Source organism: Eschrichtius robustus, chromosome 7, assembly GCF_028021215.1.
Source record: "Eschrichtius robustus isolate mEscRob2 chromosome 7, mEscRob2.pri, whole genome shotgun sequence".
Lineage (NCBI taxonomy): Eukaryota > Metazoa > Chordata > Mammalia > Artiodactyla > Eschrichtiidae > Eschrichtius > Eschrichtius robustus.
In genome coordinates, this window is record NC_090830.1 from 83,370,663 (window position 1) to 83,388,181 (window position 17,519).

The following is a 17,519-nucleotide window of genomic DNA, read 5'->3' on the forward strand; positions in this document are numbered from 1 at the left end:
CATATATATGGAGTCTAAAAAAAAAAAAAATGGTTCTGAAGAACCTAGGGGCAGGACAGGAATAAAGGCACAGACGTAGAGAATGGACTTGAGGACACGGGGAGGGGGAAGGGTAAGCCGGGACGAAGTGAGACAGTGGCCTGGACATATATACACTACCAAATGTAAAATAGATAGCTAGTGGGAAGCAGCCGCATAACACAGGGAGATCAGCTCAGGGCTTTGTGACCACCTAGAGGGGTGTGATAGGGAGGTTGGGAGGGAGACGCAAGAGGGAGGAGATATGGGAATATATGTATATGTATAGCTGATTCACTTTGTTATACAGCAGAAACTAACACACCATTGTAAAGCAATTATACTCCAATAACAATAAAGATGTTAAAGAAAAAAGAAAAAAACATGAAGGAACAACCCCTAAAAGTCTGTTTATAGCCCCCATTTTCCAAATGAGGAAACCAAGTCTCAGAGATGTTAGGTGGGCAGAGAGGTTTTGGAAGCCCCTACCTTTCCCAACACCCTCTGCTTCCGTCCCCGCGGTGCCAGGTGTGGCCCCAGGTTTGTGCTGGGCGTCTCCTGACCACCAGAGCTTTTCCCACCTGGAGGCATCCCTGAGGGCCCAGCAGCAGACTTGCCAGGCATACACTTCATTCAGCAGAACCTGCCAGTCTACCCTGCCCCAGTCACTTGCGAAGTTTCCATGAAGGAGAGAGGGAGGCGGGAAGCCGAGGGGCACGCAAAGAGGGGCATGCAGCAAGGACCTGCAGGGCAGGGCCAGACAAGACGCACTGGGCTTCCCGGGCCTGGGTGTGGGCAGGCTGTCAGAACAGCTCAGAATATTCTCAGCAGAAGTGAAGACATACAGGATTATTGAACCAAGGGTAGTTTGTGATTCTCAGGCAGCCCTGGCCAGGAGTTTCCCCAGACCCCAAGCCACCAGCTTCCTAGGTCTGTTTACTTATCTTTTCCTTGAGGCCAACTGCAGCTGCTGTCCTTTGGGGAAAAGACTCAGGATTTCAGGCCTCCCCTGAGCACTCAGGGCCGCCCAAGCCTCTGTGCTCAACCCCGCTGTCCCTGGAGTGAGTACGAGGGTCTCACAGCTGGAGAGATAACCAGGCACCCAGTTTTAATTTTGCAAAGAGAAAGAAACACTGTCCAAATGTCTGGAAGTTCCGGGCAGGGAAAGCTCACTTGGGGGAACTACCAGGGAAGGCAGCATGGTGTAAGCGGTCCTTTGGGCATCGGAGGATGGACAGGGTTCCGATGGGCAGGGCTGGGACCACAGAGCTGTTGAAGGCGTGGTTTGGGGTAATAAGACAGTGCACGTTCTACCACTTCCAGCTGCGTGACCACTGGTATCTGCTGCAAAGTTTCTTCATCTATAAAACAGGTCTTGCAGTTCCCTGGTGACAGAATCGTGCTGAAGATGGAGTGAGGCAGTGAGAGCTTCTGGGGCTGTTGAGGAAGGGCCCTGGCAGGCGGGGGAATCTGCCGGGTTTGTCACATCTTGAGCATAATGGGTGTGTGTGTGTGTGTGTGTGTTATTGGCAGCAGGTATGAGGATCTGAGGCCTGGTGACAGCCCTGAACTGCAGGCCAAGAGGTGGCATTGGTGTAGCCCCTGCCCACCACACCACACAGGGTGGTCCAGCTCCCTGCCCCAGTGGCTTGTGGGTAGGTCGGTGTTCTGGCCAGTGTCCTGCTCTACAAGTTCAGCCTGGGGCCTCCCCTAGTGGGTGAGTAGTTAGAGAGACAATTCAGAGCTGCCTTTTTCCCCCTGGCCATCAGGCCTTGGTTTCCACATAGGCCCAATTAAAACTGGGTGACTGGTTATCTCTGTCTCTTCCCCATGTCTGGATTCCCCCAGCTTGGTGAGGTCAGAGAACATGTATTCCAGGAATGTGGGCGGCGGGACAGCCTGCCTGGTTTGGATAACCATCGGGGTAAATATTTGCCTTGCTCCTGGAGCCAGCACTGGCTGCCAGGGTAGGACGGGGGGCCTGTTCCCAGGGTCATGTAAGGGGATGCTTCCCTGGGTGGGTCTTTGAGGTGAAGGAGCCCAGGCGAGCCTGGGAGCTGGGTCTGAGGCCACCCTGCCTGTGCAGGGCCCCTGAACCAGCAGCTGTTCGGCCCATCTGTAAAGCGGGGGTAGGCAGAGCTGCCTGGTCCAGCTCAGGTGAGGAGGATCGGCCCCACGTGAGAGCCAGTTCAGGTCAATCAGTTCAGCCCGTGGAGCAGCAGGTTGGATCCGGTTTGGGTGGGTGCCCACATGACCGTGTTCCGGTCCCCACTTGACCACTTATGACCTTGACAGTTAACCCTCTCCCAGACTTTAACAGTCACCATTCGCTGACCTGTTCTTGCGTGGCACCTGCATCTACACACCCGTGTCTCGTTAAACCCTCACAGCCACCAGGGCATGAGGGGCACGTGTGTGTGATTAGCAGCAGATGACAAGAGCCCTGAACTTCAGCTCAGCAGTGCCACTCGTGTGGTCCCCTGCCCTGCGACCACAGCGGGGCAGTCCAGTCCCCTCTCCCAGAGGCCTGGGGATAGGTCAGTGCTCTGGCTACCATCAGGCTCTACAAGGTCAGCCTGAAGCCTCTCCTGGTGGGTGAGTATCTGAAGGGGCAGCTAGTGCCTGTTTAGAGAGGAGATGGTCAGAGATGCCAAGTGACTTGCTCAAGGTCACCCAGCATTAAACGGCAGAGCAGGGATTCAAACCCAGCTCTACCCACCCTTGCCCTCGACCTCACCACTGAGGACAGGGCCGGGCTCCAGGCCAGAATGTGGGCTCCCAACCCTTGGCGGCTTAGAGAACAACTGGTCACTTAGCCAAGGGCACAGAGCCCTCATGATGCCCCACATCCTGGACACCCTGTGGCACGGGCGCCTCTGTCCTCCAAGAATCCCTAGTCAGCCCTGCATCTCTCTGGGCTAGCCCCAGCCCCAGTCAGCTTGGCCTGGTGCCTCCACCCAAGCCCACACCCAGGCGGGTCCTTCCACCCAGGGGATCCATTAGAGGAGGAGGGGATGGGAAGGTGACTGTGGCTGGGAGAATCCATCTGGGTCCTGGGACAGTCCCCACCCCTGAGTGACCTCTGCCAGACCCAGCCTTGCCACTTCCCAGCTGCAACACCCCTGGCAACTCTACCCTCCCTCGGAGCTCAGTGTCCTGCTCTGCAAAATGGGTACTCGTTCCCGCCCTGCCCTGCCCCCGAGAGCGCCAGATACGCGATGAGAGTGAAAGCACGTTTCAACCTGTGATCTGCACACCGCGTCTTCTGCCCCTTCCTGCCCTCGCAGCCAGAAGCGGCCCTGTGGTCAGGGTGTCCCCTTCACCCAACCCGGAGTGAGAGTCCTGAGCTGAGGATGCCCAGGAGAGCCCTTTGGGCAGTGGGGCACCTATCCCTCTGGGAGCCTGGGTGGGCCCTACCACCCCCCTGGGCCCTGAGTCTCAGGCTGTGCACTGCCCCATGGCACCGAGGGCCCTTTAAGCAGAGAACACTCACCTGCGTGGATCCATGTCCTTTATGGTTGTGGTCTGCTCAGGCTGGGAGCAGGCATGGGACACCTCTCCCTGGTCTCACCAGGTGGCCAGACCCTTACAGGCTGTGAGGCCCACCTAAGGGCACCCAGGGGGCCGGGGATGGGGATGGATGATTTCACCTCTGTGTTCACAGCCCTACCTGGGCCTGAGCTCCCTCACCTCCACCCCAACCTGTTTGAGCAGCCAGTGTGAGTGAGGCCCAGCACAGGGTCTACGGAGCCCGGGTGCCCAGTGCCAGCTGGGCAGGGTGTGGGCTCCCCGGCTGGTCACCTGGTAGTGGGCAGAGTCCGAGTGTCGGCAGACCACCCGCTCATGTCTGGGCTCTGTTCCTATTACTTATTCGCTCCTTACTACCTGCATAACCTTAGGAAGCTATAGAAGCTCTCTAGGCCTCGTGTGTAAATTGGGGGTGCTCTTTAGTTTCGACCTCATAGCATTTCACCGAGGGCTAAAGGAATATCCCAGGCATAACCCCCAACGTGGACCCAATCAAGGCGAGCTCCTGGTCCTTTCTCCTTCCCGGGTTGGGGTCCAATACAGGTTTATGGGGAAAAAGGGTCAGTCCCCAACCAGGGGAGTTCATATCCTGGTGCCCCCTCTGTGTGGTGCCCTTGCTGTATGACCTTGGACAAGTTCCTTCCCCTCTCTGGTCTGTTTGCCCCTTTGCCCAAGCCCAACAGCAAAGAACCGGGGATGGCTGGGGGCAGAGAGGCACGAGCACGTGCGCCATGAGTCCAGGCGCCTCTGCAAGGCAGGATGGGCAGACGTTGTTCCTTGGGGCCTGGATGTCGCTCACCGAATGAGCGAGGACTTTCCGGCTTCTGTCTCAGCTGCCAAAATAATTATTTTCTCTTTGTCAGTGGGTCTGCGGCCAGCTTGCCTTTGGGAAAGGCCTGAGCTGTGGGCAGTGGGGAAGCAGGAGGCTGATTCCAGTTCTCCCCCAGCCACTGACTTGCTGCGTGACCCTGGGACGGGGGCAGGTGCTGCTCTCTCCAGGCCTCACTTTCCTCCTCTGTGAAATGGGAGAGTTAGAGTCAAGGGCCGTTTGTGTCCCCATGGCTAGCAGAGTTTGGGGACTGCCAGAGTCGAAGAGTCAGGACACAGAGATATTCTCTTTCCCGTGTGGGGTGGAGGTGCCAGGCTAGGCTGTGGGAGCCTGGGGCTCAGGACCCCAGCGCTCCATGGAGGCCAGCACCAGCTCCTGCAAGGTAATTTAGCCTCCGCTGACATGGCCGGAAAGCTGCCTGCGTGTCCGGCACTCATATGCGTTACCTTATACTGTCTGTACCACTCTTAGAGGGAGGACCCCTCCTTCTCTCTATATTGCCTCCCACAGATAAGGAAACAGAGGCACAGAGAAGTTTAAGAAATTGTCCAAAGCCACATGGTAAGGGGATGAAACCAGGACTTGAACCAGATCATTTTTATTATTGAGCCCACCTCTCAAATGCCAGGCCTTGGTGCCCTTTATTGAAGCCATAGGCACCCACTTCACTCCCTGGGAGACCTTGCCTGCTGCACAGCGGGTCTGAGGCCTCCACCAGACCCCCACACATGTGGGAGCCCACAGTTAATGTGGCTTATGCACGTCCACTCCTGCTGTAGCCACGGGCCTCATCCCAAGAGGCGCTCAGCCCTGTAGGCAGGTTTCCCATATCTTTTTTTCTTTTTTTTAATATTTATTTATTTATTTGGCTGCGCTGGGTCTTAGTTGCAGCATGCAGGATCTTCGTTGCCGCGTGTGGGATCTTTTGATTGCAACATGCGAACTCTTAGTTGCGGCACGTGGGATCTAGTTCCCTGACCAGGGATCGAACCCAGAGCATGCAGCCTTAGCCACTGGACCACCAGGGAAGTCCCATGGTTTCCCGTTTCTTAGAGGAGGGCACGCAGGTGCAGGGAGCATGGCGATCACCCGGAACCATCCAGCGAGGTGCCTTCATAGCTGGGACTCAAACTCTGGGCTCTGTGGCTCCCACCCTGCAGCCAGGACTCCAGAGAAGCCTCCCTGCCAGGCCCCTGGGTCTGGTCCTCCTGGATTCCCATGGGGCCCAGTGGGTAGGGAGGAGAGGGGAGCACTGGTGGCACGTTGTGGAGATGGTGCAGCTGGACCCACTGCAATGGGGGGCAGGGGGCCTGGGGTCCCCACATACCCAGTGCACCAGCGGATCCTGCCACTTCTGCCTTCTGTTCCCTCTGCTCTGAGCACCACAGTCTCTGGCCCAGACCCCTGGGGCGGCCTCCGCACGGGTTTCCCTGGCTCCTGCTGTCCCTTCTAAGCCCTTCTCCCTAGCAGCCATGGGGATCTGTTCAGACTAGACCTAAGCTCATGTCCCTCAGCCGCTCAGACTCTCTCATGGCTCCCCTCCACCCTCGCAATGATCAGGCCTGCCTCTTGGCTGTCACTCACCCCACCCCTCCCTCCCCTACCGCACCCACCGCACCGCCCATTCTCAAGTCTTCTGCTGAGCCAGTCTATTTACCCTATCTTGGAGTCTTCACATATACTGTTCCCTGTGCCTGGAACACTCTTCCATGCATCTTGGCCTGCCTCTCTCTGGCTCATCCTTCAACTTTACTTCCCCAAAGAGACACCCCTGACACTTGAGTTTATGCTGTGTACGGTCGCCCTTGTACTCGTTCTTTCTGGCAGACATCACTGGTAATTATGTATTGTTTGGTTCTTTGCCTATTATCAGAGTTCCTACAGGTCAGGGACCCCTATCCTGTTCACAGCTCAGGGTGTTTGCTCAATGTCTCTTGAGTGAATGAACGAATGTCGAGTGCTTCTGTCACCATATGTCCTTAAATCCTCCCAGAAACCCTAGGAGAGATCATTGTGATCCCATTTAACAGGTGACAAAACTGAAACCTGGAGAGGCCGGGAGCTTATCCACGATCACATAGCCAGTAGCTGGCAGATGTGGGGTGTCAGGGGCCTGTTTGTGTTAGGGCTCCCCAGCATGATGCCCCTTTTCCTCTCCATCCTTCAGATTCCTCATCTGTCAAGTGGGGATGAATGGTTTGGCCGGCAGTAAACGTTCCAGCAGGTGGACAGTGTGGGTGGGGTGCGGTGGGGAGTTGCGGCAGCAGGTCATTTCTGGGGCCCCTGCTGTGAGTGGTCCCTGACCACCCTTCTCATTGCAGCAGGATGGAGCTGGAGTGAGGCAGAGGGGCCGCCAGCTGCTGACCGGCACGTGGGACGCTGGTGATTCGTGGGTCACTGAGGTAGGTGTGCGGCTGGGCTGGGGGGGGCAGCTTGGCCTGGATGCTTGGGGAAGGGGCAGTATGTCCTGAGTGGGGGACAGGTGCCGGCCCCGGCACACTGCACCTTTGTCTGTGGCACAGCCCTCATGGGCAGGATTGGGTGCAGCACCCACCCCGTCCCCACTGAGACCTCGTCGGCCCCCAGAGGGGCCTCGAGGGGCCTCTTAGGCCTGGCCTGTCTCTACAGTGGTTGCCAGGGCAGGGGTGGGGAGATGCACACAGAAAGAGGGGCAGGTTTGGCGTCCCCTGCATTGGCACAGCAGCCCTGTCTGTACCACTCAAGCCCATGGCACACGGGCTTCATGCAGTATAAGCAACATGGCAGCTACACGGGAAGAGGCCTGGGTGGGCAGAGAGGCCTGTTTGCTGGGCTGGGTGCTGTGGCTGGCCCACCCCCTTCTCTCCCACAGTTGCACTGAGGTGCACACCTGAGCACTCACAAGCCTCTGGGCTCTGGGGTCAGAGTGCCTGCGTGCAAATCCTGGCCCAGCCACTCGTCCACCATGACCTTGTGCGGTTTCTTTGTGCCTTGGTTTACCTGTCTGTAAAAGAGGGATTGGGATCACAGCACCGGCGCCCACAGGTGCACTGGCACAGCTGGCACACAGTAAACACTCTGGACCTGTCATTTTCCTCAGCAATGTAGGGCCCCTTCCTTCTTCTTGCATACCTCAGTTCCCACCATCCCTCCTCCCTGAGGGCCCACCAATGCCGGGACAGAGACCAAGTGGTCGTCCAGCCTGATGAGGGAGGGGGCTTGGGCCCCGCAGGGAACTCCCAGGAGCAGCTGGAGCCCGAAGGTCCCGAGCTGCACCTCCCGGGCCTGCCTCAGGCCCGGACACCAGTGTGTCTCATCCCAGAGTGGCATTTCAGGGTTGATGACACTTGGCCCTGTGCCAGAGGGCAACCCGTGTAATCCCTCTTTACTCTGTGGCTCCCAACCCAGAGATGAGAGGCTGTCACAGAAATGCTGACTTGGGCCAGCGCCTTTTGTCCCAAGGCTCTGGGGCCCAGCCAGGGGAGCCCGAGTCTTCGTCCTGACGTGAGGCCCTGCCCGATCGTCTCCCTGCTGCCCTCAGCATCTCTCCTGAGGCCCCAGTGCTCCCAGGTACCCACAGGCAGGGCCAGGCGAGCCCTGGGGATCCTCTACGCTTCAGCCAGACTCTGGAACCAGGGAGCAGGCCTTGATCTCCCTTCCTGCTGTAGGAAATCCTGACTTCCTCCTATCAGCTGCACGACCTTGGGCAAGTCCTTTCACTTTTGTGAGCATTCTCATCTGAAAATGAGGATAATCATACCAACGTTGCTGAGAGGGCTGTTATGAGGATACTTAGAAGCCTGGAATATTTTAAGTGTTGCAGCTTGGTGAGAGTCGGCTGTGTACCAGGCACTAGGCTCCTTAAATACATATTTCTCCACACAGTAATCCCATGAGGAGGTATGTTGAACGCCTTATTCTCCAGAGGCTCATCGTGGTTAAGAAACCCATAGAGCTGTATGTGGTGGAGTGGGGATTTGAACCGGGAGAGGTACCTTGGAATTAAGCAGCCCACGATGCTTTAGAGACCAGGGGTGGAGCCACAGGGCAGGCTCAAGGTAAGGTGCTCAGGAAACAACCCCCATTTCTACCGGGCGGCCTTTGGCCAGCCCTCCAAGCCTGGCTGCCCGCAGGAGCCGGTGGGTGGCCCCCGAAGGCTGGTGGCCTGCCCCTCCCCTGAGGGCTTGCCTGCAACTCCATGAGGCTAGGGGAACCCGCTGTTCATTGTGAGGTAACCTTTGAAATTCTCCTTCACGGTGGGTTCTCTTTTCCGATGTTTTTCAAGGTAATTCATTCCCTTTCCAGAAATTGCTGGTGGAGGAGCATTAGGCAGCTGGTAATTAATCATAGGAGCGGCTTGGAGTTTATTCTTTTAAAAGAAGAAAAAGGAGGAACAGAAAGGCTTGGTGGAAAAAAAGAAAAGGAAAGAAAACCACTCCCAAGGCGAGGGTGGTAATCAATACCTCGGTGTCCTAGAAACGGCTGGGGGTGGGGATGGCGGACGCGCAGGCTTCTCCCTTTCTTCCCGGGGCTGGCAGATGGTCAGTGCCTGCAGCATCATGTGTGAGGCTCTGCCCTTAAGCATCAGCTCCCTGCGTGACTCTAAGCAAGCCGCTGCCTCTCCCCAGACTCATCTTTGCTGCCTGTAAAATGGGCGAAGGTCAAGTGTCAGACTAGGAAAGAATATTAAACGACTGTGCTTGTTCACTGCCACATCCTAGTGCCCGGCACATGGTCATTGCCTGGTCGATATTTTTATCAGTTGAGTGAGTAAATGAATGAATGATTTTCTTGGATCTTTGTTAGCTGTCATCAGTCAAGGAGGTGGTCCTGGCTACAGAACACTGTTTCTCTAGTTCTGTTATAATTTAGAGTGACAGCCAGGGTGACAGGCTAGTTATGTCACTTTCCAAACTAATGATGAAAGGACAGTCTTTGATGAAAGGCAGACTCTGGCCAACAGAGCTCGGGCCCCTCAGTGGCAACCACACTGTCTCTGTGGTGTCCTCAAGTTCAACTTTCCAAGAGTCTGAGCTGTCTGGAGATTTTTTTTTCAAGCTGCTTTCTGGGAAGATAGTGAGCTCCTCATCGCTAGAAAATATGCAAGCTGGGGTTAGGGCTGCATGTAGCACTCAGGCAGCATTCCTGAGTTTGGGTGAGAGCATGAGGCTCCCCGGGTTGGACACCGGGGTGGACACTGGGATGGACACCGGGATGGACACCGGGATGGACACCGAGGAGGCTGGACTGGCAGGGAGAGAAGCCCCTCCCCTCTGGGAAGGCTGGAGGAGGCCACTGAGAAGGGGGGTTGTCCATGCAGGACTCCGCTGCATTGGTGCCTGTTCTCTGGAGGGAAGGAGAGTGTGCAGGTGTGTGTGTGTGCCCTCGTGTGCTGGTACGTGCGCATGAACAGGTGTGTGTGATTATCTAGGCTGCGACGTATGTGAATATGCGTGAGTGTGCAAGGAAAGGAGAGTGCCCGCCCATATAGGAGTGCCCCCACCCCTGTGTGCAGCTCCCGTCAAGAACCTGGCACCTCAGGCCATCCCCACACACGAGGCTTGGCTCCAGCCTCCCATTCAGACTGACCAGATGGGCCCTGCTGCCCTGGTGACCACGGCGGAGCTGACTGAGGGGCAGTGTTGGGGACAAGGTGGGCTCCTGAGGGACCCTGGAGGGGAAGCACGCCCGGGCCCTGAGCGCTGACCTCCCGGCCCCCAGCTGGCCACATCCCAGCAGCTGCCCACGGTCACGGAAGGAGATGGTTCTTGGAGGTCCATGCCTCCTGCTCCAGACGCGCAACCCCTGAGTCTAGTCCCAAGAGTGGGTGGTCCCAGCCGGCCCCCCGTGGGGAGGAGGGTGGGTCTGCTTGGGGAGTCCTCTGAGCAGCCTGGCCAACTTGACCCTGGTGTTTTCTTTACTTCTTCTCTCCTTGGCCTCCAAATCCCAGCTCGTGTGCATGTGTGTGTGCGTGTGTATCTGTCTGTCTGTCTCTCTCTTTGCCCCGGCGTGTCTTTGTGTCTTTCTGTCTGGTTCTCTCTGTGCAGGCGCCTCTCTCCTGCCCAGCTCCCCTCTATTCTCATGGCGGCAGCCCCACTCTCCCTCCCTCTCAGCTCTGTGTCATCACCTCCATCATCCCAGGACTCCGCAGAACTGACACCTCCCAGGCTCCCACCCTGCCGTCTTGCCCCCTGTTTGCCCAGCTCTGGCAGCACAGTGTCCTCCCACCCTGCTCTTTGGAGACGCCCAAGGCAGCGCCCCACAGTCCCGCCGCTGGGAGGCTGTGCGCTGTGTGTGTGGTGGGCCCCATCCCACCCCCTGGGGGCAGGCACCGTCCCATCCCCACGAACCCACCCTGCCGACCACTCAGGATGGAGCCTGATCTGCTGGCTCAGAGATCTGCCCCCATGGCTGCCCCTCTGTGCCATCCTGGGCATATGGGCCACTGGCCACAAGCTAGAGCAGGGGAGGAGGGGGCCTGTATCCACTAACGGAGGCAGTTGGAAACCTGGCGTTTCCCTCCAGCACTAATGAAATTTTACTATAATTAGAAGTGAGGTGTCCAGGAGCTGGCTGCCTGGAGGGAGGGGGTGTATGCTCATGAATAAATAAATTGTCCTTTTCTGAGGGGAGAAGGAGCCAGAGGGTGGGCTCCCTGAGAACTGCGGGCCAGGAGGGTCTCAGTGGCCTGTGAGGTGGGCAGTGGGCCCTGGTGGCCCCCACTCACCTGGATGCCCTCGGGGACCTCTCTGGGTCCCCGTCCCCTGCCAGCCAGTCTTCCTGCAAGTGCCTGCTGTGTGCCAGGCCGACGCAGCCTGGCATTCGAGGCCGCCACCATCAGGCCCCAGCCTCCTTCACGGGTGTCCTGAACCGCAGCTCCGCCGTGCCGCCCCCCTCCCCATCGTTGTCACCGGTCCCCACTGCTGCACCTTTCTCCTGCGCTTCCCCCTGCCTCGAGAGCCCTCGGCCCTGTGGCCTCACGGCTCGAACCTTCTGGAGCCTTCTTCCAGCCGTGCTCCCTCCACAGGATTGGGCACGGCCTCTTCCCTGCTGGGCCCCAGGGCCTCCGTTCCTCAGAGGCCCTGGTCCTTTCCTCTCTGAACTCTCCTAAGCTCCACACCCTCTCCTCCTACTGATGCCCTGCAGAGTGCTCATGAGACCGCCCGCCGCATCATCTTTTATTTTGTGTTCATTACGTGTTGGGATGGTAACATATTGGATGTTTTACACTCTTTTTTCCTACTAAGTCTTCGGAACCTGTTGTGTATCTAACACGGACACCACCTTGCGGGCTCCGGCGTTCAGTTGCCACGTGCGGTTCTCGGCTGCCATAGGGGACCACGCAGCCTTGGCGGCCCCGGTTTCCTTGTTTCCAGGCCGGGGAAACTGAGGCTGGGGAAGGAAATCTTGCAGATGAGAGTTTGCAAAGCGAGTATGCTCGCTGTAGGCAAGGCTGCTGCCGTCCTGCTGTTCAGAATAAAGAACTGCGCACGCCGCACTGGCCATAAAGGTAAACTGAGGCAGGCAGGAGTGTAGCTAGTACCCAGGGGAGCGAACCTCGATGAGAACAGAGGAGAGATAATGTGGGAGTTCCAGTGCTCACGAGCGTCCCCACCTAATCCCCAAACAGCCCCAGAGCAAGGCGTCTCTCACAGGCTGTGCCACAGTGGGGACCGGTCCCCCCCATCCCCATCATCCCCAGCTTCTTTCCAACCCCCCTTAGAAAACGGGGCTGCGGGTTGGCGCCCAGGAAGGGAGGACGCCCCTGTCCTCCTCCCCCTCCCACATCATCCAGGATGCAGTCTGAGTTGCAGAGGTGTCCAGCGGGTGTGTCCCTGTGAACCCAGAGGTTTCCCACGGGGTCAGGAGATGCCTGGGAACCCCGCCTGCCTGGAGGGGCTTCCAGAGACGAGATGTTTCTCAGGAGCAGACTGGCAGCCGAACAGCCGCTCCAGAGCCCTCCTCCCTCTGAAGCCGATTTTCCCCTCCCCGCTGACTGCACTTTGCTGCCCACTCAGTTGACAGGCGTACTCTTGTTTGCCTCCACTGAGGCACTGCGGTGGGAGGCCAGGAGGTTCAGGTGCTGGGCTTGCCCTCCCTCTGAGGGGCCCCTGCCCAAGGAGGAGTCCCCTCGGAGGGGCTGCGGAGCGTGTGTGCGCTCCCTGAGACACACCCATCCCCTCCTTCAGCCTCATGCACCTGGGGCCTCTCCCGGTCTCTGCTCCTCCAACCAGCCCCCTGCTCCCTCCCCGCTGGGGTGTACGCCCCTTGAAGGCTCAGGGCAGCTCTGAACTGTGTCCCCCGCACGGGTCCTGGTACACCGGTGCTGAACGGCAGCGGGAAGCCAGCAGGCACCCGGGCCGTGCGCCCTCAGCTTCCTGTGCAGACGGCAGGGAGGTTTTATCCGGCATGCCAGTTTTTAATGTGTGGGGCGGGCTGTGTTAAGAAGGACTCTGAGGCTGTGCACAGGTTGTGAGAAACAGTGCCGTGGGCTGCGTGGTGCACGTTTGCCCTTTCAGCCCCGGCTCCCTGAGCATCGGGTCTCCTTGTCAGATGTGTCAATTCTGGGCTGTGGCGGTTACAGGGAGGGGCAGTCACCTCAGTGTGGTCCCACACGTGTCAGTCTGCCGTGGCTGCTGGGCGGACCGTGCTCAGGAAACCTTCCAGAGCCCCCGAGTTACGGGAACCACATATGTCCCCAGAGAGCTGACTGGGGAGCCCCAGCCCCTGCCCCCCGACCCTGGTTAATGGAGAGCAGGGGGATGTATGGAAGCTTTTCCCTCACATCTGTCTCTCCTGTTAAGTGCTTCTCACCCTTCCTCAGCTCCAGTTTGGGAACCAGCACCTCTTGCCTCACAGCTGTTTGGGACCCTCATTGCTTCCCTGGGGCATCTTTGGGGGCCTTTTCCAGAGCCCATGGGAGCATCTCTGCTTCATAACCTTCGTGGAATGCTCCCCTGGTGCCCCCTCCTTCTGGCCCGCGCTTCAGTCGGTGGACGGTCTATTGTGGGACAGCCCTCACTGGGTGGCCCCTGGTGAGCTCCCTCAGCCCTGCCCCCACCCAGACTCCCCACCATGGTCACCGTCTGGGGACCCAACCCCCTGTGCCCGCCTGTCTCCGCCCTCAACAAATGCCAAAGCTCCCAGGTGTCCCCTGCCCGGCAGCTGCAACAATCGAGCCAGGAGGACCTTGATGCACTTGAACCTGTAAATCATCTGGACTATTTTTCTCTGTGTGTGGAAGAAACACAACGAACAAACACCCTTGCACCCTTGATCCAGCTTAGTTTCTCCCCAGTCACAGCTCCAGGAGGCTTGCCCAAGGTCATCCCGTGCCTGCCAGGGCTCCTCTAGCAGCTGCTTGCACACCTCTGCTGCTGGAGAGCTCACCATCCCCAGGTCCACCGGTGTCAGTTTCAGTGTGATAAAAGACGCAGTATGACACACGCTTAAAGCAAGGGTCTTAGGGACAGACACTTCTGGTTTCAAATCCCTGCTCTGCCACCTATCAACTGGGCAAGTCGAGACAAGTTACTTCATCTGTGGTGCCCTCCGTTTCCTCATCTGTAAGTGGGCAGAAGCCCACCCACCTGCGGGCAGTGCTGTGAGGCTGGAATGCAGCAGTGGCTGCATGGTGCCAGTCTTCCCTGTTGACTGAAGTCTCAAAGAGACACCTCCCACCCCTCAGCACTGGAGCATCTGCTTGAGGTTGACATTTGTTATGTCTGGTACCCAGATACTTCCCTCCTTCAGGGACACTGGCCTTCTGGGTCCTCTCTGGAGCTCTGGAGTGGGAATTGTCAGGATGACACTTCAAGATGACACTTCTCCAAAGAGCCAACACACACACAGGCCACCTGGCCACCTGGCAACCTGGAGTCTGATTCTGTGGGTTAGAGTTGGGCCTAGGGCTCTGAATTTTTAACTGGTGCCCCATATAACACCTGTGATCAGGCCAGGCTGGGACACACTGATGCTGGCCAAGGGGAGCTGCCCTAGAGGTAGGGCCTTGGACAGTATCAAAGCCTTGCTGGGTGAACTTGGGCAAGCCCTGTCCCTCTCTGTGGCTGTTTTCTCGTGAATAAACCAGGGGTTTAGACGATCTGGAAAGGCTCTTCCTGCTCTTAAAACCCCATGATAATCAGAAAGACATTCCCTGGTGTGTCTCGTCTGCCAGGCTCCCTGAGTCAGATCTGTGGGTTTCAGCCCCATTCCCTCTGGCCACAGACTGTTCAGGTCAGCAGCCGCCTGCCAGCCCCAGAGCCCTAGGGACAGAAAAGCTGTTCCCTGGGTGTGACATCCATTTAGTGGTGATTCCCCTGGGCCTTGCAGGAGGCCTTAGATCCGGAGGCATCTGCTGAGTCCACTCAGATCTGAGATCTCTTCAGCAAGCTGAACTAGCCCACTAACCTGGGCCTGCCCGAGGGAAGCAGGGTGAATGGGGTCGTCTGGCTCCTCTGAGGGACCTTGGAGCTTTATTAATAACCCACATGGAAACTTAGAGTGTCAGAACTAGAGAATGGCCCTGTGGAGCCCTTTCTTTTTTGTAGATGGGGAAACTTGAGGCCCAGGGTGGAACATGCCTGGCCAGGTCCCCAGGGAGAAGTGGGTAGCAGGCCTGGAACCAGGCCTCTTGCCTTGTGGTCTGGTCTCTGGGCCACACCAAGCCACCTGTCACCCCTCTCCTTGGATGGTCCATCTGGCATGGGTAGGCCTGCCAGGCTTGAGCCCTAAACCAGCCTCCACAGCTCCTGGGAAGAGATGGGAGCTGTCTTGGGACAGGGACCAAGGGGCCAGTTGCTCCTGAACAGTGGGCCCTTTTCAACCCTCACTAAATCAACAGCTCCCAGTCTACCCCAAGTCTTTCCACCCCAGCCAAGGACGCCCCATGGAAGGTTTCCAGGAATATCCATGCAGAGGGCGACGTGCTCCAGAAATGACAAGGTTCTCACTCCCTGATTCCCTCCCATTTTCCACTCACTAGCGCTCAGGGGAGTTAATAAGCAGAGGTGAAAAACCGGTCCTTGCCCTAATAAGACCTCGTTTGGGGCAGCTGGGCCCTGGCAGGTGGCAGAGGAGGAATTATTCCCACCAGGGCCTTCACCCCCGTCTGGGATGATGTCAGAGCCTGGGGCTCAGGGTCTGGGCTACGCCTCTCTGACCACTGGCATCCGGCTCGCATCGCCAGCCCTGGTGTGGGCTGGGGCCAGCAGCTCTGCCTCCTCCCTGGGCCAGGAGTCCTGCCGGGTCCTTGGTTCATGCTGGCACCTGGTACAGGGCCCTCACACAAGCTAGTCCTCCTCACAGTCTCCATCTGCAGTTAGTAAGGCGGTGATATTTAGTAAGCACCTTCTCTTTGTGTGGGTCTGTGCTTAGCTGCTGGGGAGATAAGGAAGCAGAAGACCCTATGCTAGCCCTCAGGTGGCACACAGGCTGGGCCAAGACTCACATGCAAGGAACAGAATGAGTGATGCCCAGTGCCCCCGGCACCAGGGAGATGTGAAGATCAAGGAGGAAGAGTTTTCACAGAGTGAGGGTTATGAAAGGCATCCTGGAGGAGGCTGATTGGAGCCGAGCGACATGCAAAGGATTTGAAGGATTTCAGGTGTAGGGCTAGGGGTGAGGCAGGAAAAGCCACAGCCTTAGGTCAGGTGTGGTCCAAACCAGGACCCAAGATAGATGCCTGTGTGTGAGTGTTCTTGTGCGTGCATCGGGGGGAAGGGGGTGGTGGCATTTGTACCAGAGCACCAGTGGGCACACACCTGGGCCTCTCCTGCATCAAGGAGGAGCAGGGAGCCCCGTTGGATGGAGCGAGGCTGTGGCTCCGCCACTGAGGCAGCCGTGCGCTCAGGCCTGGCTCACTATAGGCTATGCGCCTATTAAGTGGATGAACAGCACCGAGTAGCTATCCTTTGAGTGTTGTGGGAATGAACAACACATAGTAGGTGCTCAAAAATGCAGATTGAATGAAGGCTACGTGACATACGCTCGGTATCTGCCGAGTGACTGAGAACCCAGGTCAGGAAGCAACAGGGACAAAGAGGTAGGGGGCAAGGCCTGGAGACAGGGAGCAGAGCCTGTAGTGGCCCAGCAGAATCCCTCAGAACCCAGGGTAGCGGGTGCCCACCAGGGACTCGGTGTGGGACCTGACCAAGTGGAAACACGGTGGGTAAAGACACTCGGGGCCCAGCTGCAGGGTGGGGGGAGCCTCCCTGGGGCACGCCTGTACATAGCATTCGGTGCACGCCTCAGGCAGATCCACCCACCCTGTAACTTCTGGGACAGGAGGAAAATGACTGCCCATCACACCTCTGTCGCTGAAATGCAAAGAACAGCCAAGCCACAGGACCCTTCGACAATAATAATAAAGATAATGTCAGCAGGCAGGACAGCATCTCCTTTGATCCTGACAACACCCTGTGAGGTGGGGACCGGTATCATCTCCGTATTGCGGATGGGGAAACTGAGGCAGAGGGAGGCCAGGAAAATAGCCAAAGACTCCAGGTGGCAGAGCCAGGATGGGGCTTGTGTTGTCTGACCCTGAACTCCACACTGTCCTGCCTCTCCCCTGGGCTCGCCAGCCCATGGAACTGCCACCCTTTGGAACTCAAGGCCCCCGGAGCATCTTTTTTGACACAAAGAAGAAGGAGGACGGCAAACTCTCTGAGAAATCATTTGAAGTCTTTCATTATCAATCTTTGCATAGGTTCTTCCGCAGCCTTCCCAGCTCCATGGGAAGGTGAACGCCCAGTGGTTAGAGAATGGGCCCTTCCCCCGAATCGGTCTTTTGTAACGAAAATAAATGATCTGCCAGCCTTTGGTGCCCGGCCTTTTGATAATTCAGGTGTTGAAATGGTAATGACCATGGGGTCAGCCGGGGGAGGAGGCCAGTGAGTCAGACGGGAGATTCAACAGGAATTAAAGGCATTTAATCTCAATGCCATATGATTTTTTCGAAATCTGCCGCCTCTGCACCAAGAATGAGCTGACTGGAGACACCAGGACCCCTGGTGCCGGGTTCCCTGGGGCCAGCCGCACAGGGCCTGCTTGGCTACACCAGCGAGGGCCTGAGCTGTGGAGCTTCTGCGAGGTGGCAGGAGCTCCGTGACTGTGAGTGCAGAAAAGGACACAAAGGGTCAGAGGGCAGCCAACAAATCCCTCAGGT

The 17,519-nt window shown here is 57.6% G+C and overlaps 1 protein-coding gene across 3 annotated transcripts in view; it reads left to right on the forward strand.

The window, feature by feature from the left end:
• Window positions 1-17,519, forward strand: part of ZMIZ1 (zinc finger MIZ-type containing 1) — a 232,916-nt gene that overhangs the window by 82,724 nt on the left and 132,673 nt on the right. For all 3 annotated transcript variants that reach the window (XM_068547971.1, XM_068547973.1, XM_068547972.1), the window contains exon 4: window positions 6,697-6,777. The gene's annotated coding sequence lies outside the window, so the exon portion shown is untranslated. The remainder of the gene's footprint in view (window positions 1-6,696; window positions 6,778-17,519) is intronic.